Source organism: Macrotis lagotis, chromosome 5, assembly GCF_037893015.1.
Source record: "Macrotis lagotis isolate mMagLag1 chromosome 5, bilby.v1.9.chrom.fasta, whole genome shotgun sequence".
Taxonomy (NCBI): Eukaryota; Metazoa; Chordata; class Mammalia; order Peramelemorphia; family Peramelidae; genus Macrotis; species Macrotis lagotis.
In genome coordinates this window covers 27,071,122-27,098,753 of record NC_133662.1, presented here as the reverse complement: position 1 = coordinate 27,098,753, position 27,632 = coordinate 27,071,122, and the positions used below count along the sequence as shown (strand labels likewise).

The window sequence follows — 27,632 nt, the reverse complement described above, 5'->3', positions numbered from 1 at the left end:
CTTTTTTATTCTGTGTGACTTGTTAATGTATCATCATGATCCTTTGTTGTATCTGTCCTCCTTTTACTCATTTGACTGTTTCTTTCTGGTCTCTCTTACTAGAACATTATCCATGCCCCTTCTTTAATTATGCATATATTCCATAGTTTCTCTTTTGGCAATCATATTGCTTCCCACAGATTTAATTATCATCTATACCTATATATCTTTGGGAGTATTTATATACATAAAATATATTTATATTTTCATGTATGTGTGTATATATAGCTATCTATATTTACATCTATCTATATTTATTTTCTTTCCTGAGCTCTACCAGTTGCCCATTTTCTATTTTTCTGCTATATACTCCAAAGACATTTCAAACCTAAACATTTGTGAAATAGAACACATCTTTCCTCTTATCTTCTTCCCCCCACCTCCTACCATATCTATTATCATTTTTATTTCTGTCTAGGGTACCATCATCCTTATCACACAAACTTTAAATCTTAGAATTATCCTCAATTACTCAGTAAGTCTTGACAATTTAATTCTCCCACATTTCACTCACTCCTCTGCTTGGTCACTATCCTAGGATGGAACTAATCACTTCTTGCCTGGAGTATTGCCATAGTCTTTTTTTTTTTTTTTAGTTTTTGTAAGGCAATGGGGTTAAGTGGCTTGCCCAAGGCCACACGGCTAGGTGTCTGAGGCCGGATTTGAACTCAGGTATTCCTGATTTCAAGGCCAGTGTTCTATCCACTGCGCCACCTAGCCACCCCACCATAGTCTTCTAATTGTGCTTCCTATCTCAAATCTCTTTCAATTCATCTTTTCCACTACCAAACTGGTATTCCTAATAAAGCACAAGTTTGACCAATGAGTCAGCATAGAATAGTGGGGAAAGTGGTTGATGTGAATTCAGAGGACATAGCTTCAAATTCTGGTTCTGGTGCTTTGTACCTGTATGACTTTGAACAAGTCACTAATCTTTCTAGGTAACAGTTTCCTTATTGTTGAAAAGAGGAGGCTGGATTATATGACTATATAGAAATGTATGAATGCATGCATATACAAATATACATATAATCATATATCCTTGCACATATAATTACAGGAGAAATGCCTGGAGAAGAACAGAAATCTATATATACAATGTTTGTTGATCTAACCAACACTTTTAGCCTTGTTGGTCTTGGGGGGCTGTGGAAAATCTTAGCAAAATTTTGTTGCCTGGGGTTCAACAGTATTGTATGCTGGTTTCATGGTGACATGTTTATATGGGTTTTGGATAATGGATGACACTCTTACACTTTCCCAAGCACCAAAGGAATGAAACAGGTGTGTGTGTTTGCTCCCCTGCCTTTTAGCATGATGTTTTCAGCAAGGTTGTCGGACCCTTTCGATGAGGACAAAAAGGCTATCTCATTGAAAATAAATCATTTAGCTTGTTAAGACTAATATGGAAGGAAAGTTGGTGGATACTTTTCTGTTCACAGACAATGATGCACCCATTGCAATCTTTGATGCTGAGATGTAACAAAATATGTCCACTTGTGCTAATTTCAATCTAAGAATTAATACCAAAGAAACACAGGTTCTCTACAGTTAGCACTAAACCATCCATCCATGGAACCATAAGTTACAGCAAGTGAATAAATATTGAATGCTGTGGATAAGTTCATTTACTTTGGCAGTATACTTTGCAGGGATGTATTTTCATTATAAATCTTTCAAAGTTGTTTGATCATTGGAGTGATAAGAATAGCTTTCATTCTGATCATTTTACAATATTGCTGTTAGTATGTGCAATGTTCTTCTGATTCTGCATTTACTTTGATTCAGTTCATGTAAGACTTTCAAACTTTTTATGAGAGCAATCTGTTCATCATTTTTAATAGTACAATAGTATTTCATACCAATTTTCTTGGCCATTTCCCAAATGATGAGCATCATCTCAATTTCCAAGTCTCTATCACCACTAAAAGCTGCTACAAATATTTTTGTACATATGTCCTTTTCCTTGTTTGTTGTTGTTTTTAAATCTCTTTAAGATACAGATCTGGTAGTGGTATTGTTGAGTCAAAGGGAATGTATGGTATTATTATAGTTTTATGATGTTTTAAGCATACCTTTAGGCATAGTTTAAAATTTTTTCCAGAATGTTTGAATTGGTTCACAACTTCACCAACTTCATTAGTATCTCAATTTTCCCATATCTCCTCTAATATTTGTCATTTTTCCTTATGTAATATTAGTCAATCTAATGGGTGTGAGATAGTACTTCAGAGTTGTTCTAATTTATATTTCTCTAATCAAGTGATTTAGAGCTTCTTTTTTTTCAAATGATGATAGAAAACATTGATTATCTGAAAACTGCCTGTTCAGATCCTTTAATTATTTGTCAATTGGAGAATAGCTCTTAGTTTTATACATTTGACTCAGTTGTCTATGGACAGTTAGGCGGTACAGTGGATAGAGCACAGCCCTGATTCCAGGCTGACTTGAGTTCAAATATGATCTCAGACATTTGATACTTACCAGCTTTGTGACCTTTGGCAAGTCATTTAACCCTGATTGCCTCACATTCAGTCATCTAAATCCCTATCTGGGCATTGAATCCTGATCACTCTTCAGGAGAAAGTAAGGGTGGTAAATTTGCTCAGCACCCCTAACTCAAATTCAATTCATATGCATGTCATGTCATCACTAATGTGAAAGTATTCTATGAGAATGAAGGGCAACAATAATAATAGCAACAATAGTTCTCTATATATTTGAAAAATGAGGCCTTTATCATAGAAACTTGCTGTAAAATTTTTGCTCAGTTATTATTACCATGTATTTTATTCCATCCAATACCCTTCCCCCATTTATCCCATTCTTTTTTCTCTCTCTCCTTTAATCCTGTCCTTTCTCAAAAGTATTTTGCTTTTGACTACTACCTCTCCTAATCTGACCTCCCTTTTATCATTCTCCCCTTGATTTATTTCTTTCTTCTCCTACTTTCCTATAAGACATGTTAAATTTTTATACTCAACTGTTTTATACTCAACTCTTTGAGTCAATTCTGATGAGAGCAAAGTTCAAACATTCATCCTACCTCCTCATCTTTTCCACTGCAAAAATATTTTTATGCCTTTTTATGTGAATAATTTACCTCATTTTTACCGCTCTTTTCCTTTTTCTTCTACCATATGCCTCTTTCTTACCCTTAAATTTCAATTTTAAATATTATTCCATCATATTCCAATCATTTCCAAGTCCTGTATCTATGTATCCTCCTTCTAACTATCCTGATCATGAGAAAGTTCTCAGGACTTACAAATATTATCTTCCTCTGTAGGACTGCAAACAGTTAACTTAATTGACTCACTTATGATTTTTCTTTCCTATTTACACTTATAGGTTTCTCTTGAGTCATGCGTTTGACAATAAAATTTACATTCAACTCTTGTTTTCATCAGACATGCTTGAAAATTCTTTTTTTCATTGAATATTCATTTTTCCTTTAAAGGATTCAGTTTTGCTGGGTTGGTGATTCTTGGTTTTAATACTAGTTCCTTTGTCCTCCAGAATATCATATTCCAAGCCTGCTATCCTTTAATATAGAAGCTATTAAATTTTGTGCTATTCCACCTATGGCTAAATGATATTTGAATTGTTTCTTTAGGGTTGCTTACATTATTTTCTTCTTGATCTTGGACCTTGGAGATTTGGACTCAATATTCTTGAGAGTTTTCATCATGGGATCCCTTTCAGGAGATGATTGATGAATATTTTCCATTTCTACTTCTATTTCTAGAATATCAGGGCAATTTTCCTTGATAATTGCTTGAAGGAGGATGTCAAGGCTCTTCCCCTCTCCCTCCCAATGGCTTGCAGTTTGTTCAATAATTCTTAAATTAGCTCTCAATACAAAAATAACTCATTTTCTTCTTTTTTTTCCATTCTTTTGATTTTGTTTTAGTGTTTCTTGATGACTCAGGGAGTCATTAACTTTCTCTTACTCAATTCTTATTTTTAAGGACTTAAGTTTTTTTTTAAAGAGGAAAAAACAACAAATGTATTAGTAAGTTCTGGTTCCATACATTGACCATGTTTGTTCATATTTGTGTACTGAAATTTTCATTGTTGATGATTAAATTGATAATACAAAGCAAATATATGTGTGATTATGCATATATAAACACACATCTATATTTATTTATATATGATAAGCTCATAAGACTTCCAGAGCTGATTGCCCAATTTAATTTATTTTTTTTATTTTTTGCACAAATGATGTTTTTTATACATTACTAAAATATTCTTGTTTAAGAGTAAACATAATACCCCCTCCCAAAAAATATAGACCCACATGAGCAAGAAAGAAAAATAAATTAAGATTAAAATAAAAAATAATAATAATAGGGGCAGATAGGTGGTGCAGTGGACAGAGCACCGGCCCTGGAGCCTAGAGCACCCAAGCTCAAATCGGGCCTCAGACACCTAATAACCACCCAGCTGTACGGCCCCGGGAAAACCCCCCAACCCCATTTGCCCTGCAACCCCCCCAAATAATAATAATAATAAGAAGAAGAAGAAGAAGAAGAAGAATTATAGATGTGCTTCAGTCTGTGTTCCAACACTACCAGCTCTGTCCTGGGTGGATCACACTCTTTATGATGATAAGTCCACCACAAAAGCTACTTCCACATTTTTCCACTGTTGCCATTGCTGATCGCAACTCCCTCCATTTGTACTTCTCCACTACCATATACTATATTTTATCTCTCCTATCAATCTGTTCCTCTTCTTAAATGTGCTGTAGGGTAGCTGAGTGGTGCAGCAGACTGATCACGAACCCTGGGGCCAAGAGGTCCTGAGCCCACATACCACCCCTAAGGCCCAGCAACCACCTGGCCCTGTGTTCCCAGACAGGCCATCCAATCCCAGCCCATTGTAAGAAGTAAAAAAGAAAATGTGTTATATCTGACCACTCTCCCCCATGGTCCACCCTCTCCTCCATCATTCATATCCCCCCCTTCCCCCTGTCCCCTTTCTCTCCTTGCTCTAGATGTCTATACCCCATTGAGTATATATGCTTATATATAAACCACCTCTGAGAGCAAAGATTCCCTCATTCCCCCTCATCTTCCCCCCTTCCAAATCATTGCAATAGCTCATTGTAATAAAAAATTCTTATTATATGAATATCTTAGCCTATTCCACCTCTTCTTTCTCTTACTCCCAATACATTTTCCTTTTAGTCATTGACTCCAGTTTTACAATATATTATATCTTCAAATTCAGCACTCTCCCGTGTTTCATTTATAAAAGCTCCTTCTGCATGCTCTATTAAATGAGAAGTTTCTTATGAGTATTATCAGTATAACTTTTCTATGCCAGAATACATGTAGTTCATCATTATTAAGTCCCTCATATTTTACCCTTGTCCTCCACTCTCTATGTTTCACCTGAGTCCCATATTTGAAGATTACACTTTCTGTTCAACTCTGGCCATTTTAACAGGAACATTTGAAATTCCCCTGGTTCATTGAAAGTGCATCTTTGGGGGCAGAGCCAAGATGGCAACAAGAGTGGTTTGTATCTTAGGTGCTCTCTCATAAATCTTCAAAGCTAAGGACTCTAACTAAATTTTCAAGAGACAGAACCCACAGAGGGACCCAGTGAGTCAGTTCTCCTACTCAAGGTAACCTGGAAAAGAGCAGAAAGGCTCTGCTTCCCCGGGGTTGGAGGGGCCACCCGCCAGAGGGGTGGCCCGCCAGAGCGAAAGAACTTCAGCCTCCTGAAGGCAGCCCCAGGGTGCTGGGAGCCCCGGCTCACAGCAGTGGGGGAGTTTCCTGATCTATGCCCCAGGGAGCACTGGACACAAATTGGGGAAACAGCGGGGGACCTCTGCCAGAGTGAGCACCTGAAGCCCAGCCCTCACAGCATACAGCAATCCAAGGCAGTCCAGATCCAGGAAACAGAAGCAGGCAGAGCCTTAAGCAGGAGCCCCCAGGGCATGATCCCATTGAACCTAGGGAGGGGAGTGAAGAGAGAGAGATTTCAGAGTTCTGCCCCTGGAACAGGACTCTGGGGCTCTAACCACATTTAGATCATGATTGTAGTCTAGGCCCCCCCCCATAGAACAGTAGGGCCCCCTCCACCTCAGGCCCGGGACATAGTGGGGGGCGAATATGGTCATTCACAGACCAGGAGGGAGGACAGAGCCTCACACACTGAGATCCTTGTGGGAGTGTCCCAAAAGCTCAGGAAGCACCCCCAAAACAGGCTTAGGCTGGGAAAATGAGCAAGCAGAGAAAAAAAGAGGAACACCATTGAGAAATATCTTGCATATGAGCCCAAGAAGGATCAAAATACTGAAGATGAGGAAGCATAAGCTCCTGCATCTAAAGACTCCAAGAAAAACAGAAATTGGGCTCAATCTATGACAGAGCTCAAAAAAAACTTTGAAAATCAAATGAGGGAGTTAGAACTGGGAAAAGAAATGAGAGAGATGCAGGAAAAACATGAAAATGAAGTCAGCAGCTTAGTCAAGGAAATCCAAAAAAAAAAATGCTGAAGAAAATAGCATGCTAAAAACCAGCTTAGGTCAAATGGATAAAACAGTTCAAAAAGTTATTGAGGAGAAGAATGCCCTTAAAAAGCAAAATTGGCCAGATGGAAAAAGAGATAAGAAAACTCTCTGAGGAGAACAAATCCTTCAGACAAAGAATAGAATTCAGGGAGATTGATGAATTTACCAGAAATCAGGAATCAATACTTCAAAACCAAAAAAATGAAAAATTAGAAGAAAATGTGAAATATCTCATTGAAAAAGCAACTGATATGGAAAACAGAGTTAGGAAAGATAATTTAAAAATTGTTGTAATACCTGAAAGTGATGATCAGGAAAAGAACCTTGACATCATTTTCAAAGAATTCCTACAGGAAAATTGCCCTGATATTCTAGAAGCAGAGGGCAAAATAGAAATGGAGAGAATCCACTGATCCCCCGAGAAAGAGATCCCAAAAAACCAACCCCTAGGAATATTATAGCCAAGTTCCAGGACTCCCAAGTCAAAGGGAAAATATTACAAGCAGCCAGAAGGACACAATTCAAATATCATGGAGCTGCAGTAAGGATCACACAGGGCTTAGCAGCAACTACATTAAAAGCTTGTAGGACTTGGAATATAATATACCAGAAGGCAAAAGAGCTGAGAATGCAACCGAGAATCAACTACCCAGCAAAACTGAATGTCCTCTTCCAGGGAAACAGATGGACTTTCAATGAACCAGGGGAATTTCAAATGTTCCTATTGGAATGGCCAGAGCTGAACAGAAGGTTTGATCTTCAAGTACAGGACTCAGGTGAAGCATAGAGTTTGGAGGAGAAAGGAAAATATGAGGGATTTAATGATGATGAACTGCTTGTATTCCTACATAGAAAAATGACACTGATAATACTCATATGAACCGTCTCAGTTAATAGAGTAGGTAGAGGAAGCTTTTATAGTTGAAGCATAGGAGAAAGCTGAATTTGAAGATAAAATATGGTGTAAAATGGAGTCAATAGTAAAACAAGGGAAATGTAATGGGAGAAAGAAAAATGAGAGGGAGAATAGGCCAAGATATTTCATATAATAATATTTTTCTTTATTACAATGAGCTATTGCAATGATATGGAAGGGGGGGAAGGCAAGGGGGAATGTGGGAATCTTCATTCTCATCAGAGGTGGCCAGGAGAGGAAATAGCATATATACTCAATGGGGTATAGGCATCTGGAGTAAGAAGTGGGGGGACATGAGTGATGGAGGAGAGGATGGACCATGGTGGGAATGTGGTCAGACACATTTTCTTTTTTACTTCTTGCAAGGGGCTGTGATTGGATGGCCTGTCCGGGACTATAGGGTCAGGTGGATGCTGGGCCTAAGGGGTAGTATGGGGGCTCAGGGCCTCTTGGCCCCAGGGCCAGGGATCTGTCTGTTGTGCCACTCAGCTACCCTACAGCAGAGTCAGAGTGAAAGGATAGAGAAAATATAGTACATGGTAGTGGAAAAATACAAATGGAGGGAGTTGAGATCAGCAATGGCAATGGTGGAAAAATATGGAAGTAACTTTTGCAATGGACTTATCATAAAGAATGTGATCCACCCGCGACAGAGTTGTTGGTGTTGGAACAAAGACTGAAGCACATTTTTTATTATTAGTATTTTGGTGGGGCTGCAGAGCAAGTGGGGCTGGGTGGTCTGCCTGGGGCCGCATAGCAGGGTGATCTTTGGGTGTCTGAGACTATATTTGGACCCGGGTTCTCCTGGCTCAAGGGCCAATGCTCTATCCGCCACCCAGCCACCCCTACTATTATTACTATTTTATTTTATTTTGGGTCTTTTTTTTTCTTTTTTTGGTTTTTGCAGGTCAGTGGGGTTGGGGTGGTTTGCATGACACATAGCTGGGTGATTGTTGGGTGTACAGGGCTGGATATGGGCTTGGGTGCTCCTGGCTCCAGAGCTGGTGCTCCGTCCATTGTGCCACCTGGCCATACCTACAATTATTACTATTATTTTTTAATTTTAATTTTTTTCTCTCCCCTTACTTTATAGCTCAAATGAGTCTACATTTTTTTGGGGGGTGGGATATTTTGTTTACTCTTAAGAATATTTTATTAATGTATAAAAAACATTATTTGTACAAAATGAGCATAAATAAATATTAAATATTTTAAAAATGCCCATCTTTTTCCCTGGAAGAGGACATTCAGTTTTTCTGGGTAGTTGATTCTTGGTTTCATTCCAAGCCCTTTTGCCTTCCAGAATATTATATTCCATACCCTATGAGCCTTTAATGTAGTTGCTGCTAAGTCCTGTGTGATCCTGACTGTAGTTCCACAATATTTGAATTGTGTCTTTCTGGCTGCTTGTAATATTTTCTCTTTGACTTGGGAGTTCTGGAACTTGGCTGTGATATTCCTGGGTGTTGTTTTTTGGGGATCTATTTCAAGGGGAGATCAGTGGATTCTCTCAATTTCTATTTTGCCCTCTGCTCCTAGGATATCTGGGCAATTTTCCTGTAGGAATTCTTTTAAAATGATGTCAAGGCTCTTTTTCTGATCATGATTTTGAGATATCCCAATAATTTTTAAATTATCTTTCCTGAATCTGTTTTCCAAATCAGTTGTATTTTTCAATAAGATATTTCACATTTTCTTCTAATTTTTCATTCTTTTGGTTTTGAAGTATTATATCTTGACTTTTTGTAAAGTCAACAGCTTCCTTTAGTTCCATTCTACTTCTGAAAAATTTGTTTTCCTCAGAGAGCTTTCTTATCTCTTTTTCCATCTGACCAATTCTGCTTTTTAAAGCATTCTTCTCCTCAATAACTTTTTGAACTGTTTTATCCATTTGTTCTATGCTGGTTTTTAACATGTTATTTTCTTCAGCATTTTTTTAGATCTCCTTGACTAAGGGGATGACTTCGTTTTCATGTTTTTTCCTGCATTTCTCTCATTTCTTTTCCCAATTTTTCTTCTATCTCTCTCACTTGATTTTCAAAATCTTTTTTGAATGCTGTCATAGCCTGAGCCCAATTTCTGTTTTTCTTGCAGACTTTGGATGCAGGAGCTTGTACTTTCTCATCTTCAGACTGAGTATTTTGATCCTTCTTGGGATCATAGACAATCTCTTTCTCAATGGTGGTCTTCTTTTTTTCTCTGTTTACTCATTTCCCCAGTCTATGCCTGGTCTTGGGGTGCTTCCTAAGCTTTTGAGTATTATTGGGACCCCCCCCCCCAAGGATCTCAGTGTGTGTGAAGCTCTGTCTTCCCTCCTGGTCTGTGAATGACCACAAGTGCACCCCTCCTCTGCCACGGGGCTGAGGTGGGGGGGGGGGTGCCCTGCTGTTCTATGGGGGAGGCCTAGACTCTGATCAGGATTTGAATGTGGTCAGAGCCCCAGAGTCCTATTCCAGGGACAGAGGACAAATCTCCGAAGTCTCTCTCCACTCCCCACCTAGGCTGAGTACTTAAGGCTCAGTTGCCTGGGGGCTCCACCTGATTCTGTTTTCTGGATCTGAGCTGCAGCAACCAAGCTGCTCTTGGAGTGCCCTGAGGCCTGGGCTTCAGGGGCTTGCTCTGGTAGAGGTCCCCTGGCTGATCTTCCAAGTTGTGCTTGGTGCTCCCCAGGGTGTAGTTCAGGAAACTGCCCCTGCTGCCACAAGCCATGGCTCCCAGGCACCCTGGGGCTGCCTCTGGGAGGCTGAAGTTCTTTCACTCTGGTGGGCTACCCCTCTAACCCCATGGAGCAGAGACTTTCTACTATTTCCCAGGTTACCTTGGGCTGGAGAATTGCCTCACTGGATCCCTCTGTGGGTTCTGCCTCTCCAAGTACTTATGTTCTTAAGTGAGTTTTTGTTCATCCTTTTTCATTTGGCCATTTCTACTGTTTAAGGAATTCTTTTCTTCAGTAAATTTTTGTATGTCTTTTTTCCTGGTGGACAATTCTGTTTTATAAGGAATTCTTCCCTTCAGAAGTGTTTTGTGTTTTTTTGCCATTTAGCATATTCTGGTTTGTAAGGTGCTATTTTCTTCAGTATTTTTTAACTTCCTGTACTAATTATCTGTACTAATTATTACTTTTTTTCCTCCATGATTTTCTTGCATTGTTCTCATTTTTTTCCCAAATTTTACTGTACCTCTCATATTTAATTTTCAAAATACTTTCTGAACTCTTCTAGGAATTATTTTTGGGTCTGAGACCAATTGATACTTTTCGTTGAGACTTTGGATATAATAGCAATTTTGATTTTCTGTCTTCTTGTTGTTGTGATTGTTTGCCCATTTTTTCCTAGACTATTTCTTTTGACTTTTAGTATTATGTTAATATCTACCCCCAGGGTAGAAGGGGGCACTCTCTCAAGCTTTAAGGATTTTTTGTTCAGTTTTCAGAATTAGCTCTCAGGGTTTGTAAGTTTTTAGTTCTTCCAAGATGGTATGATCTAATGGGAGGTGTACCTACTACTTTCCTGGTCTGTGCTCTGCTCTGTGAACAATTATAAGCACTCTTTTCTTCCATGGAACTGTAACCAGAGTCCTTGATTTCCTGAAACTACCAGCTCTGGTGTGCTAGTGCTTCTCCCACCCTGAAATTGTAACTCAGGACTACTATCGCAATCTGAAGATGGATAATGTAATAGAGTCAGTAAAGAGATCCCTATAATCTCCCTTTGATTAGTTGTCTGATTCCCTTACCATCACTGACCAATTGCTACCAGGGCTTGCTACTGTTTTTCTGGAGGAGCAGATTGTATTCCACTTTCATCCCAGTATGACATTTCTTTCCTGCAGACATTGAAAGTTGTTTGGGACTGGAAAATTGTTTCATCCTGTCCTTTAGTGAGTTCTGCTACTCTAAAATTTATTTTAAAGTGTTAATGAAAGTTGTTTGGAGGGGAATTTCGAAGAACTTAGGGAAGTTCTTGCCTTTATTTCTGCCATACTGGGTCCATCCCCAATCCCTAAATTACTCATAGAACTCACACTAGGCAAGCATCCACATGATGATCAGAAGAAGAAATACAATACTCTCAAAGTCTCTCTGAAGATCTTTGATTTATTGTGAAACATAAGAGATACTGCCAAAGAATTGTCCAGGATGTTGCACTTCCATTAAATAAGATACTGTGCTCCATGAACAAAATAGAATTGTGGTTGCTCAAAATAAATGTGTGATGTACAAGTTTAGATACCTTCCTCCCACATGGTCATGTGGAATATTTGTATCTGATCTGGCATAGTGCCTTCTGAGCTCTATAATGGTTTAAAAAACCATAGCCTGATTTTCATCATGATATCATTTTAATATTCTTGGGGGATAAAGGAAAAGCAAGTTTTATACACACACACACTATACACACACACACACACACACATATGTGTGTGTGTGTATATTTGTGAGTATGTGTCTGTATTTACACATGCATTTGTATATGTCTATAGGCATGATTTGTATGAATGTTTGTATATATGCATGTATGTATCAAACTGTCTGTCTATTTACTTATCTACTGCTCCAAATAGGCTGCAGGTTCTCCAGCTAAGTGGTACAATGAATTGAGCTGTGGTCCTGGAGTCAGGAGGATTTGAGATCAAATCTGGTCTTAGACACTTCCTAGCTGTGTGATCCTGGACAAGTCCCTATCTTAGTTTCCTCATCTGTAAAATGAGATGAGGAAAGAAATGGAAAACCACTCCAGTATCTTTGTCAAGAAAATCCCAAATGAGGTTACAAAGAAAGAGGCAGACACAATTGAAACAACAACAAATTACCTATATTATTTCATTTTATCCTCATGATAACTCTGGTATTATCCAATTTTGCAGATTAGAAACTAGGGCATAGTCACATAGTAAATATGAAGTCTGAGGTGGGATTTGAATTCAGGTGTTTCTGTCTTAACTCTAAGTTCAACAATATATTCACTCTGCCACTTAGGTGTTTAGTAAGGTCCAGAGCTGTTCAGTCCTTCAATTGGAGCTACCTGCCCCTGGAAGAAGTGTTCTACAATTACTTCCTCTTTGGAGATTAGATCATGGTCAGGAGGAGGAATCCCAAATCCAGTCCTGGTTTGTCAGAAGACATGAACTTTTTCAGAGACAATGTAAAACTGAGGTAAAGGTTAAATTTTCAGAAGTCCTATAAAATGTTTCATGTTAAGATATCTATATTTTAATACCTAACTGAGCTAATGATTATTCTCCATTAATGTTTGGAATTGAGAGATGGAGTATCTTGTTTGAAAAATACCAAGAGGTCAGTGTTCCTAGATGACAGAATATATGGTGGGGTATAAGATATAAGAAGACTAGAAAGGTAGGAAAGGGTCAAATTATAAAGGGCTTTAAAATCAAAGAATTTTATATTTGATCCTGAAGGCAACTCAGTGGACTTGATTGAATGGAAGGGAGACATGATTAGACTTTATCTTTGGAGACATCAATCTGTAGCTGAATGAACAATGGACTGAATTTGGAAGACTTGAGTCCGAGAGACCAATTGGTAGCCTTTTTCTTTTTTCTTTTTTTCTTTAATATTATTTTATTTTTCCAATTACATGTAAAGACAATTTTCAACATTCATTTTTTTGAAAGGTTTTGAGTACCAAATTTTTCTCCTTTCTTTTCTCCATTCCCTCCTACCAAGATGGCAAGGAATCTAATATAGGCTATCCAGTATCCTTTTCTAATAGTAGAAGTATCAGTTGATGTGGATTTGAACCAGGATGATAGTGTCAGAGGAGAGAAACAGCATATGTGGAAGATTTGATAAAAGTAGAACTATGAAATTTGACAACTGTTTAAATTTGGGGAGAAGAGAAAATAAGAGTAAAGAGTTAAGGATGATATGTGGGTCGGAAACCTAGGTGATTAGCAGGATGATAATACCCCAAACAGTAATGGAGGAAATTAGGAAGAAGGTAGGGTGTGGGAGGAAAAGATAATGAATTCATGTCTGATCTTATTTAATTTAAGATGCCTAGTGGGCAACTGGAGAAGCAAATCTGTTAGGTCCTGCTCTTAGGATACAGATAGAAAGGCTAGACAGTCTCATTTCTTAAGGTTCATACATTCTGACAGAGAGAAACAAGATAAACAGTAGAAGAAAAGGACAAACAAACCAGGAAGTGTGTTATATGTACTGCCACAACAGAATTATTATGTATTCTCCCTCTTTATGAATTTTGTGAATACCAATGTCTTAGCAGGGGTCCTTATTTAGTGCCCCCCAATTAACCTTCCATTTCTCTTTGAATTTGATATCATTGTTTTAGTCTGTCAAGAACTTCTTGGGTCCTGACTCCGTTTACAATATTTATTCCTTCCAAATTTTTGTCATCTCCACAGCATGAGCATGCCCTTGTCTTTATCCAAGTCATTGATTTAAAAAAATGATAAATATTATAGGGTCAAAAACATATCCCTGGGTTCCTCTACTAGAGATCTCCTGCCATAATGACATTGAATAATTGTACAACACTCTTTTGGAATCCTACTATCCAACAAATTTTCAATTCATCTGATGGTCTATACCAGGTCTTTCCATCTTCTCCAAAATAGTATGGCAAACGTTACAAAAATAAAATTTACCAAAATCTAAGCAAACTATATCTATTGCATTCTGTTTAACTTCTTTATTAATAATTGTGTCTAAAGAAAGGAAAGGGAAGGGAAAGGGGGAGGAAGCAATTGGGATTAGGTGATCTGCTCAGAGTCACACAGATGGTGGGGTATAAGATTTGAAAGCAGATCCTCCTGATACCAGGGTTTCTATCCATTGTGTACCTAGCTGCCTCTATGACCTGTTCTAGATGAAACCTCTAATTAGATGCCGACCTCCCTGATGTCATGTTCTCTGAGAAAGGACAAACATCATTAGCATCAGCATTAACATTATCATCATTGTCATAATCATTGTCAGCAAGACATGTTTTTAATTATCTATCCTCGAATTCAGTCTTATTTGACTTGATTTTTGGTTGTTTGTTTTAAATTTATCAGAGACTGAAACTCTATCTAGTGTTCTCTACACAATTTTTCCCCTTACTTGGATCAAATCTGTGATTTCATTGGTACAGGGAACTCCTGATTAGAAAAATCCTACCCCCATCAACATTTGTTTTGTAATTTGTAGTTTTAGTGAGTTGTCTGAAAGATTTGAAATGTTAGTACTTGTCTAGATCACATAGTCAATATGTTTTAAAGACAGAACTTAAAGTCAGACTGGGACATGCTCTCCAGGAAAAAAATATATATTCATATATACATATATATTATATACATTATATATTATATATGTATCAGACTTTAAAGTTGAATCTGTAATATTGATAATTTCTCCATCATTTTCTTAATAAAGATACCATGGTTTGCAGTTTTTGTCAGTTTCCCACTGAACCTAATGTGCTACAAGTTTGACAAATGGAACCCCTATTAGCTCACAGGTTTCCAAATAATCCAGATCCTCCCCATCTTAGAGATAGCTCCCAATTCAATATTATACTGGGTTAGTTTTTTTTTTTTTTTTTTGGTGAGATCATTAACTTCCTTCAGTTTATTTATAACAACCAGGCAGGAGAGATTTGAAGATATAATTTTTTTCCTTTAAATTCAGTGATTAGAAACCCTGAAGTTCAATGTGACTTTTCCAGTTTGGTTGAACAATTGGACTCCAGGCTGTTCTTTGAGAAAAGAATTGTATGTGAATAATTAACTTGACCTCAATAATCAGTAGTTTATGTTTAAAGGCTGAGTGAATTCTTTTCACTTAAATCAGAAACCGTATTTGTAGGAACATTCTGGTTAAGCTGATTACACTTTAAAGATTACATAAAATGAACATGTGAAATGGGAATGACAATAGAGTATCATGTGAAGGAAGTTTCTAAGGGTGCATGTCCTCCAACTTTCTATTCTCGTTAGATGAAATACTTTAGATTGCTATCTCATTAATGGGATGCTTTTACAAATTTTGTGTCTGCACAGTGACTCAATACATTGAGACTAGTCAGCAAACTTTTAGCCTGCAAAGTCTGGAGCAAAAGATGGTAAATAGTAAACAACCAGACTTTGTAAAGAGATAGTTAGAAAGTACCTGAGGCAACTGGGCGACCCAATAGAAAGAATGCAGAGCTCAGATCTGGTATAGGTCTTTGTTCAAATATGACCTTAGACACTTGCTAGCTATATGATGCTGGACAAGTCATTTAATCCCTATTGCCTCAGTTTCTTCATCTGTAAAATGAACTAGAGAAGGAAATGGCAAACTACTCCAGTAACTTTGCTAAGAAAACTCCAAACAGGTTCCCAGAGACAGAAATGGCTGAATAAAAGAAAACATTCGTGATGAATTTAGTTTACCTGCCCCACATGAACTGAATCTTTGGCAATTCAGTGACAGTAAATATGCTTTCTGAATCACTATTAGTGATCATGGAGAACAAGAAAGGTGAAAGATTGGAGAAGGGCAGAGGACATCAATCAATAACTTTGCTAAGTGCCTACTATTTGCCATTTAGTCATAGAGCTCTGCCCCAGTCAGGAGTGCCAAACTTCAAATCTAGTCTCAGATATATGTTGTCCTGAACAAGTGACTTAACCCTGTTTACCTAAGTTTCCATATCTGTTAAATGAACTGGAGGAGGAAATAGAAGTCACTCCAGAATCTTTGTCAAGAAAACCCTAAAAAGGGTCATGAAGAGTCAAAAATAACAACAGTAAAATGAAAGAAGAGGGGGCATAATAGAGAAGCCCAAAGGAGTATAGTAAGATGGCAAATGTAGAGATGGTTATCCTGTGTACCTTCATTCAATGAAGGTTTTGGTATGAACTCTCTTATCCATCCTCCAGAGGGGCCCACAGGGGCAGAGAATACTGATATGGGCTAAGTAAAATTAGGAGAAGAACTTATAAAATTATTATCCTAATGTAAAGGAAAGCATTTTTTTAAGAACTTAAGAAGTCTGATTAATATAGTGGTCAATTCTGACTCCAGAACATAGATAATGAATGTGCAAATTTGCTTCACTTGACTATATTTACTTCACACAAAGGAGTATTTCAAATTAGGGGAGGAATTGTGGGAATTGAAATATGGTGATACAAGAAGAAAAAAAAGAAAAAAGCACATCAAAGAAATATTTAAATATACAAAGAGTAGAGGCATGTCCAGAAAAACAAGACAATTTTGTTACTATCATATCTAATTTCATCTTATGTATAAATACATTTTAAATAAATCACTCCATTATCATTGTCTAGAAAATCCCAAATAGAGTCATAAAGAGTTGGACATGACCAGCAAAAGCCTGTACAATAACAACCAAATTTCCTTACTAGAAAATTGCCTAAACCAGTGAAATGCCAGATTTAATCTCTATCTTTAATCTTATTAATGATTTAAATAAGGACATAGAAATCACTTTTTTTAAATTTGAAAATGATGTAACAGCTAGGAGGTATGCTTAAGATATTAAAGGATAAAGTCATATAAGTTCTTAATTAAAAAGTTCTTCAGAGATAGCTAGGTATCATAGTAGCTAGAATTTCAGACCTGGAGTTGGGAAGACCTGAGTTTGAATATACATAAGCTTAGAAACTTACTGGGCATGTGACTCCAGGTAAGTCATTTAACATTTACTTCAGTTTCCTAGATGTAAAATAGTGATTATACATATTTACATAAATATATATCCTATATGTGTATATGCATATTTACATAGATATGTATATATGTTTAAATGTATATCTATATATGTATACAAATGCATGTATATGAATATATTTCATCATTTTACAGATAAGAAACTTAAGCAGATGTTAAGTGACTTGGCTCTCAAGATTCTGAGTAACTTTCTAAGACTCTAAGTGCAAGAGAAGTTTCTGGCCTATTTTGGCAGAGGCAATTCCCTCATCTAAGAGTTATTTCTGGTATCAATAAAGTCACAGGTCCAATTGCAGTCCCTATGATAACCATAATTATAATTTTATACTTGAGTTCAACATTATTATCACAAATCTAAGATGGTGGGAATGTGCTAATAGTCTGCTTTTTCTTTTTTCTTTTTTTGCAAGGCAAATGGGGTTAAGTGGCTTGCCCAGGGCCACACAGCTAGGTAATTATTAAGTGTCTGAGACCAGATTTGAACCCAGGTACTCCTGACTCCAGGGCCGGTGCTTTATCCAAGGCGCCACCTAGCCACCCCTATTCTGCTTTTTCTTAAAAGATATTGTGGCTTTAGAGATTACTCCTTCTGTCTGGAATACTATCCTTTTATCCAAACTTCACAGAGTCTTGCTCTTCTTTTAAGATTCAGTTTCAGTACCAGCATCATCTTCTTTCCCAGATATCTCAAATTGCTAGTGATTTCCCTCTTAAACAACTTTGTAATTAACTACTTTGTCATTTATTCATTTTATGCTTATGTTATAACATTTCTACATGTTCAGGTTGTCTCCACCATTAGAACAAGATTCTTGTGAGAAGAGATTGCTTCATTCTCTGCACTAGTATCCTCAGCATCTAATTGTCTGATAATAGGCAATTAACAAATTCTTTAGAAAATCAATTTATTTATTCAATATGAATCAACACTGTGGAGATGGAAAGTGTACTGAATTTAAATTCAGAAGACTGGGGTTCAAATTTTAGCTCTCCCATTTATTACCTGTGTGAATCTCAGCAAATTATGTAAACATTTTGTTCCTCAATGTTCTCCTCTATAAAAATGGAAGTGAGTTAGATTAAATGACCTCTTAAATTCCCCCTAACCTTAAATCTATGACTTTATGATCTATGAATGGTGTGAAAGAGCTTCCTTTCTGTCCTCCAAAAGAGTTAAGATGGTCTTGGGAATGCATTAAGAAAGACATAAAGTTCATGACTAAGGAGATCTAGCTCTGGCGAACTCTTCTCTGGTTAGATGATATCAGGATGTTTTTGTTTCATTCTGGTTGCCACATTGAAGTAAGGAAAATGATAAACTAGAGAGCATTCAGGGGATCTTGGGATTCAGAACATCTTGGGATGAATGTCATTTGTATATTGGCTGAAGAAGCTGGAACTAATTTATACATATATACAATTACATATATATGCATACATATATGCAAATATATAGAGAATATACACAGATTCCATATGGGGTAGCCAGGTCAAACAGATGATAGAGTGTTGAGCCTGTAGTCAGTAAGTCTTGAGTTCAAATCTAGTTATGTGACCCTGGGCAGGTCATTTAATACTATTTGACTCAGTTTACTCATCTCTAAAATGAGCTGGAGAAGGAAATGGTAATTTATTCTAGTATTTTTGCCAAGAAAACCCCAAATAGAGTCATGAAAAGTCAGATATGACTGAAACAATTCAACTGCAACAATATTCTATATAACTGTATTGTGTACACACATACACAACACACACATACATACACTTAAAAACACTTAGGATAGTACTGGGTACATATCTATATCTATGTAAAATCATACTCCTAATTTTTTTACAAATATTATCTCATTTGATCTTCATCACAATCATGGAAAATAGCTACTGTGCTAAAACATCTATTCAGATGAAAGTTTTTCTTCAGAGTATTCACAATATTATACCTTTTGCTAGTATGCTTTCATTATTTAATATATTTTGGAAACTTCTCATTGGATATAGTCTTCAGAAGAAATTTATATAGGGGTGGGGAGAGAGAGAGAGAGAGACAGAGAGACAGAGAGACAGAGAGACAGAGACAGAGAGACAGAGAGATAGACACACACACATAGACAGAGAGAGACGGAGAGAGACAGAGACAGAGAGAAATAGAGAGAAATAAAGTTTTATTATTACTCTGTGGTCCCATCTTGTTTTTGACCAAGAAATGTGGTCATCTAGATTAATCACTTGATTATTCACCTTTCTTTTTCACCAGATTTGACTCCATGTAACTTTTAAAAGTTTCCAAAAATTAACATCATCTATAAAGTATGAAAATTGGCTATCCCTCGGGGTACTCAAAAGAATATTCTTTAGACTCTAATAACAGTTCCCAAAGTAGAACAAAAAAATGAGTTGAATGATGACAGCATTATTGGATTAGATATATATGGTCTACTGAGGTGACTGCTGTGAAGGGCACAGTATTCACTTAGGTGTGTAATTTCTAGTGTATTTATAAAAAAGTAAGTTTTCTCTTTAAAATAATACCATGTGCCTAATTCAGGAATATCATTCTTACAACGTGTGTGAACTGTATAGCAATTTTAATGACATCATTAAATCTTTTTCCCCACACCCATTTCTTCTATGTCTCTAACCTTTAACTGAAAGAAAAGGGTGAAAGATGAGGGTTACTGTGAAGGAAAACATTCAGGCTTCTGGAAGAAGAAATTCTTTATTCTGACTAGAGTATGAATCTGAGAAAGGCTTGAAGAAGTATTTCTAAAGTCTCATTTGTCTCTGAGTAATTAATAACCACCCAAGAAATCAAATACCTCATAAGGAATGAATCTGAATTGAATTCTTTTCCTTTCTATAGATTTTTGTCAAGACCATCACCAAATTAAATTATCTACTTCTTTTCTTCATCCTGAAAAAAAAATTAGACTTCTGCCCAACAGCCTACTAGAAGAGATGAAACACTAGACCAATTGACCATGGATCAAGTCTCAACTTTGCCACTGCTCAGCTGTGTGACATTTGGGAAAGTCACTTCTCCTCCTTTCCTAGTGCCATGGAGATTTAAATGGCAGAAATTTGCTCAAATTCTGATTGTAGTGCAGCAGTGATGTTATAACAAGCTCTCACAGAGAATGGAAGAACAGAGAGAAGGGGAACAGGACACATGTGGCTGTGAGATGTTCTATTAAATCTGGGCAAAAGAGCCCAGCATCCTGCTAGAGCTAGTTCTGTCTCTCACTTGTGACAGACCAAGGCTAGCGAATTGTGAATTGCCTAGCACTGAAGGAGGTTAAGACACTTTGAGATCTAATCTCCAAGATAAATCACCATCAAAGGGAAGGGAGTTAGAAAGTGAGTCACAGGGGAAAGTAAAGATGATAAAAGACCCAAATTATGAAAACTCTCAGGAGGAAGAAAACCAGTTAAAGATCTTGTGCATAAGCAGGCAAACAATAGGTTTAAAATTAATGCATTGATGATTTAATAAATGTATTACATTAATTTATTAATAGCAGAAAGGAAAGGCCTCTAGATCAGGTAAGAAAATTCAGACCTTTATGAATAAGTATTTCATGGTAAAGGAAAATGAAATGATGAGGCAAAGAATTCTTTAGATTTCCAAGAGACCAGGTAAGCCACAGCAAGATGTTCCTGAACAGTTTAAGAGAGAAATCATCATTATGGAGATAGAATTTATGACTTGCACAGTAAAAATAATTGGAAAAATAGAAAAAGTTGAAACCCATGGTAGCAAGTCTCACCAAAGAAACAAACAAACCAAAAGGGATTACTGAAGGGGAATATAAATACATGGAACTAAGGGGAAATTTAGAATAAGAGAGAAGTAAAAAAGCAATCATAATAAAAGAAAGCATGATTTCCAGTCAAACAACACATATTGATTTTGAAGACTGGATGCTCAGAAACAACAGTATAGGACTCCTAAAAGAAAATAAGTCAAAAAACTTAAACATAATGCAAGAAATAATAAAAGGAAAATAAAAGCCTAGAACTTTGCAGTGCACACACATACACACACACACACACACACACACACACACACATACACATACACAAACACACACACACACAGACACACAGACACAGAGACACACAAACAATTGAAAAAAGGCAATCTCCAGGCAAAAAAATCAACCTATGAAATTTACAATAATAGAAAGGGAAATCTCATTCCAAATAACTATAAAATTAATAAAATACGTGAGGATTAATCTACAAAAGCACATAAAAGACATGAAAATTCAATTACAAAGTTCATTTTAAAGAAATAAAGAACAAGTCATATAGTTGGAGGAATATTTAATGATAATGGCTACTGTCTATGACAACATAATAAAATGACAACTAATATTTATTTAAATTTTTAATACAATACTAAGCAAAATTTGAATTTTGAATCATTATTGAATCCTTCAATAGTGTCTGACCCTTTGTGACCCTATTTAAGTTTTTCTTGGTAAAGATATTGGCTGGTTTTGTCTTTTCCTTCTCCAGCTCATTTTACAGATGAGGAAACTGAAGAAAATAGGGTTAAGTTCCTTCCCCAGGATCACATAGTGTCTAAGACTGGATTTGAACTCATACAGATGAATTTTCCAGATTCCAAGCCTAGAGCTCTAATCACTGTGCTGCGCAAAGTGTGCACTATAGAACTTGGCAAAATTTTTTAAATTCATTTGGAAAAACTTTTTTTGTATCTATCCATTGGGTTCTGTATGATAAAGACCACATGGCCTCATTCATACAATGGTATGAATCTGCTTCAGACTGTTCTTAATAAAGCCTGATTTTTGTAGAAGAAAAATTATTGAAGAACAGGTAAAGGCAGAGTAGTATACAGAATATGTCTCTATTATATTTAGCAATGACCTATATTAGAAGTTTGTGATTTGTAATTTGTGCTGTGGAATTGTTGATTCCTGCATCAATAGCAAAGGTTCCTTTTGGCAAGGCATGAGTGTTTTCTGTTTTGTAGATGATGACATTGTTATTATGCAGTAAGCAAGTGATGCTTTAGTGCCATCTGACATTTAGTAGGCAAGCACAGTCTCAACATTGTGGTTTTTTATCTGAGCTCAGAAGCATGATTTGTGTACACTGTGTGCAAACATAGACTCAATCATTGAAAAAAGTTTAATGTTCTAAACTATGTCCTTGGGATGGGGAGTCCAATCCACAGAATACTTCCTCCTCATAGGTACCGATACTGAAAAAATTCCACTGCCTCTGAGGAGGACCTAGTTCTAGAGCTATGATCATTTAATCCTATTCCTAAAGTTGTTATCCCTTCTCTCTCCAAACTGTTCTCTGTGTAATTACCAAGAAAATATTTTTAAAGTACAAGTCTAACCATGCTCATCCCCTGCTCCAAACTTTTTAAGGACTCTTGTTAAAATGCAACCCATGAGTTTTCTCTTTCCTATCCTAATGCTGACTTTGGAGATGGAACATAATAGAAGTTATAGAAGACCATAAAGGGTTCAAGTGCTTGCTTTGATCCTTTTTTAAAAATAGGGGGGCAGCTAGGTGGCATGGTGGATAAAACACTGACCCTGGAGTCAGAAGGACCTGAGTTCAAATTCAGCCTCAGATAATAATTGCCTAACTGTGACCTTGGGTAAATCACTTAATTCCCATTGTCTTAAATAAATAAAAATTTTAAAAAAAAGGTAAGTCATGGACTGAACATTCCCTATCTTGGCTGGGCAGGGAGCAGTGAAAACTAACTGAACTTTCTGATTTCATATCTCCATCTGCCTCTTTTCTTTTTCTCTGTTTTTCTTTCTTTGTGTTGGTATTTCTCTGTTTTTCCTCTGTTCTATTTCTTTCTCTCTTTTTCTCTTTATATCTGTCTGCCTGTCTCTTCACTTCAGTCTCTTTCTCTCCATTCTTAATCATTCTTTCTTTTTTCTTTCTGTTTTTTGTCCCTCCTCCTCCTACTTCTCTTATATTTTTCTCTTTCTCTCTGTTTTTCTCAGTTTCATTCTCAGTCTCTCAGTTTCTTAGTTCTCTTTCTCTCTCTCTCTCTTTCTCCCTCTCCCCTTTCTCCCTCCTTCCTTCCTTCCCTCCCTCCCTCCTCCTCTCTCTCAACCCCCCAACCTCAGACACCAATAGGTAACTCTAAAATAGAGAAAAACTAGACATCTGTTGATCACTGCTTTAGTTCCTGGAGGCCTTACCAGTGTGTTTCCCATTTGCGTAAATCAGTAATAATGACACTTAGCTCTGAAACATTTACTAAACAAAAAAGCAAAAACTATAATAATAATTACATTTAATTTATTAAATAGAAGTTCAAGGCATAAATAATCAAAATGTAACCTTCCACACACAAATGTAGATCACATTCTATCACCAATGCACACCACATCAGTGGACGAATGAGTGGGAAGAAAATTGTCTCAATTTTTCATAGATCTAGTAGTGACACCCATGAATAAAAAAAATCCAAATTCCCTGGGACATCTTACAACTCTGGACTTTAGGAATAGAAGAAGTCTATTGCCTCTTTAAGTAATAATTTGTAACACACTTGTTGAATGCAATAGCTTCTCGTCTGAATGTATCTACTCTTCTTGCTGAACAAAGCAGCTTTACTGTCATACTTGCATGACTGAAGGAGTCAATAGCAGCCTTAAACCTGGCTTTAACCTTAAGCTTTTTATGTCTGCCTTCTTGGCTAAGGGTGGAGTCAGTGACACTTTTTTAGTGAAAACTCATTGCTTTTAAGTTAGGGCCCTTACCTTAAGCTAGGGATCTGCAAAGATATTCATGCCCATTCTTGATGTTTTTTCCCCTCTCAAGTCATTAGAGGACAATAAAGGGCAATGGAGGTAAACCTCTGAGTCATTTTTCTTCTCTAAAGCTGGGATGGTCCAAGCCAGCTCTTCACACAGCGTAGGATGCTGCCCTCTTATTCAGCTCTCAGAATCAAACCTTTCTTCCCTTCATATCATCAGCTCTTATCATTAATTGTAGAGCCTGCCTGTTTCTAATCAACTGTTCTGAGTTGTTCTCAGTTCCTATAAGTTTTTTAGTTCCTTTGACTTCTGAGTTCTGTGTTCTAGAAGCAGCTTCTGTTTTTTTAACTTATTTGGTTTATAATATCTCCATCTTTATCATGTAGAGTGACCCATCTCTATCTTAGATTGAGAAATGTTAAATCCATATTTCTGTTAAATATAGCACAACTATTTAGGATCCAGTATTTATATAGCCTCAATAATAATTCTATTACCTCCAGTGATAAACTTGGAAACCATAAAAAACAGTATTTTTGTAATTCAATAAACCCTCCTTAATTCATCTTTTTTTCTAATAATAATGAAAATGTTTTGAGCAGATAGTTGGCACAGGGGGTGGCAATCAGAGCCTGGAGTTGGGAAGACATTAGTTTAATTCTGGTCTCAGACATTTATAGATTTGTGACCCTAGATCCCAGTTTCCTCAATTATTAAGTTAGGATAATAGCACCTTCCTCTTAGGAATGTTTTGAAGTTTAAATGTGAATAATTGCAAAGAATAGTGCCTACACATAATGAGAGTGATATAAATATTAGCTATCATCATTGTCATTGCCATTATTGTTATGATTAGGGTTATTGTTGTTGTTACATAAAATTTCCCTTCTGGAAAGAGATGGTGGGGAAAGTGTGGACCTTTAAATAATCATTGTTAGAAATGAATAATTTAATTAATTTTGTTAATGTATCTTTCCAAGCAGGAAAATCTCAATGCTAAGAAAGCATTCCCTTTCAGGCTATTCAACAATCATTTCTAAGACTATTTCAAGAAGAGAGCAATCTGGATAGAGAGGAGACAGACTTAGATCTGCTGATGCATACCCCCAGGTAAAGGATGTGAGTATGATAGTAATGGGTTGAGGATTTTCAAGATAGTTCTTACACAGTCCACAGTCGGTATGCATATCCAGTTTGAAATATAGCTGTCCTTGTGGCCTTGAGTCTATACGGTCTGTGCTTGAGGCAGAAGGAGAGAAATGGGTGAGGGAAGAGAGACAGAATGAAGAAAGTATTAGTCAGTACTGGGTGAAGTGGGGGATGGGATTGTATTTGATATTCCATGATTGGGCAGAATGTGACCCATTTTCCAACTATTAGATCCTGCAACCCCATATTTTACCTCATTTATTCCTTGGAGTCTACACACTTCACTTTGAACAAATAAACTAGAAGTTTACTCTAAGGTCTCTTTTAGCCTTAAACCTAGGATCCCATGATTAAATTTGTGATTAAAAGGTGAATTTAAAAGGTGATTAGGGCAGCTAGGTGGTGCAGTGGATAGAGCACTGGCCTTGGAGTCAGGAGTACCTGAGCTCAAATCTGGCCAGCCTCAGACACTTAATAATTACCTAGCTGTGTGGCCTTGGGCAAGCCACTTAACCACATTGCCTTGAAAAATCTTTTTAAAAAAAGGTGATTAAATGCATTTCTCTAGCTACAAATAAGATTTGACTGGCAGAGATTCTATTCTGGAGAAGTTTCCTTAGCAACTGAAGAAGTATTTAAGTTTTTAAGATTTTATTTCTCAATCACAACTTGGCCTACTAGATAGCTTTGGAGTCAAAAAGATCTGAGTTCAAATCCTTCCCCTGCTATTGACTAGCTATGTGACCCTAAGCAAGTCACTTAATCACTTCAGCTTTAGCTTCTTCATATCTGTAAAATGAGGAAAGTTAAACTGGATGGTTTCTAAATCCCTTTGATCTCTAAATTTGTGATCCTGCTCTCATTGCCTAGAGTTGAAACAAAATAAAAAAAACCAAAATCCTCAAATGTCCCCCCAAACAAAACAACAAAAAACAATCTGCTAACCTTGACTATGGAGGATAATCTTTGGTCTTAGAAATTAAATCAATGTTATACTTAACTTTGTGACCAAAAAGTTCCATTGTATGATGCTCAGTCAAGGTCTGAACAGAGACCTCTCTGATCAAGATAGGTTATCTCCTGCTAAGACCCAGGATTGGAAACTGCTGGTTTGGAAACAATGAAGAGAATCTGTGAGCATTGTGAAATGATAGCAAGAATTTGTGGACTACTGGTTTCTCCTCAGATAAAATCTTTAGAGATATAATCAAAGGAAATGTTTCAAAGATGATTAAAGAATTTGGTGTTTATTGCAAGCAGTCTAGTAACTGTGTCTTAAGGTCTTGGGGTCTGAATTTATATGACTTACCTTTGAGTAGAGTACCTACTGATGACTTCCAGTTCTGTTGATTAGACTTAAGAAAGAGGGGAATGAAGGACATCTTTTGTACAGCTTGTCTAAGATGGTTTTTTTTTTGTCCAGATTGGTGTCATCACATTTTCTTTACTCAGTATGTTAGGAATGTGCCTCCAAAAGTCAGACCTTAATAATTCACTCACTATGACTCCATAGCTTCCTCTATTCTGTGGAAGTCATGGAAGGAGTGGGAGGGGAGGGACCTGCCTTTTCTATTGTTAAATTAAACTACTGAGCAAGTATGGGAAATGATCAAGGAATGTTAGTAATGCTTCTTATGAATTCTTTCAGCTATTGTGTGAGAAGATCAGTGATATGGTAAGTTTGGTTAACTTAAAAAAAATAACAATAGCAAATAACATTATAATGTTTTAGAGTTTGCAAAGCATTTTACTTATCTCATTTGAGCTCATATCACACCCCCTGTGAAAGAGACACATTGTGATCCCCATTTTACAGAAAAAGCAAAGAACTGAAGAGATTGCCCTTGGTCATACAGTAAGTGTGTGAAATCAGATTTTTTAATTCAGATCTTTCTGATTCCAAGTCCAGGACTTTACCTTCTATATCATCTAGCTTCATCACATATTTCCTTTGACATGAAATCCTAGTATTTAAGAAGTAAAAAAGGATCATTGAAGTCATCTAGTCCAGTCTTTTTATAGACAGGAAACTGAAGACTGTTCCATGTACGAGATATTCCATCTCTTGGCTCCAGGCATTTTCTCTGACAGTCCCACATGTTGGAATGTTCACTCTTCTCAACTCTTTCTATTGACTTCCTGGCTTCCTTTAAGTTCTAACTAAAATTCCATCTTTTACTGGAAGTCTTTTCTTATCACTTTTTAATTCCAATGCCTTCTTTCCATTAATTATTTCCAATTTATCCTGAATATATCTTGTTTGTATATATGTATTTGTGTATCATGTCATCTATTGGATTGTAAGCTTCTTAAGGGAAAGGACTGTCTTTTGTTAATTTTTGTAGCCCCAGCACTTGGCATAGGTAGTAGGTGCTAAATAAATATTGATTGAGGTAAAGTCATTTTTTTTAGGTTTTTGCGAGGCAAATGGGGTTACGTGACTTGCCCAAGGCCACACAGCTAGGCAATTATTAAGTGTCTGAGGCCAGATTCGAACCCATGGACTCCTGACTCCAAGGCTGGTGCTTTATT

At 36.7% G+C, this 27,632-nt stretch overlaps 1 protein-coding gene across 2 annotated transcripts in view; it reads left to right on the top strand.

Annotated features, from left to right (window-relative positions):
* Positions 1–27,632, top strand: part of ADGRF1 (adhesion G protein-coupled receptor F1) — a 344,581-nt gene that overhangs the window by 14,353 nt on the left and 302,596 nt on the right. The window contains exons 3-6 of one of the 2 annotated variants that reach the window (XM_074237129.1): positions 12,463–12,639; positions 12,903–13,026; positions 24,935–25,061; positions 26,749–26,775. The exons of the other annotated variant lie outside the window; for it this stretch is intronic. The gene's annotated coding sequence lies outside the window, so the exon portion shown is untranslated. The remainder of the gene's footprint in view (positions 1–12,462; positions 12,640–12,902; positions 13,027–24,934; positions 25,062–26,748; positions 26,776–27,632) is intronic. 2 annotated transcript variants of the gene reach the window in all.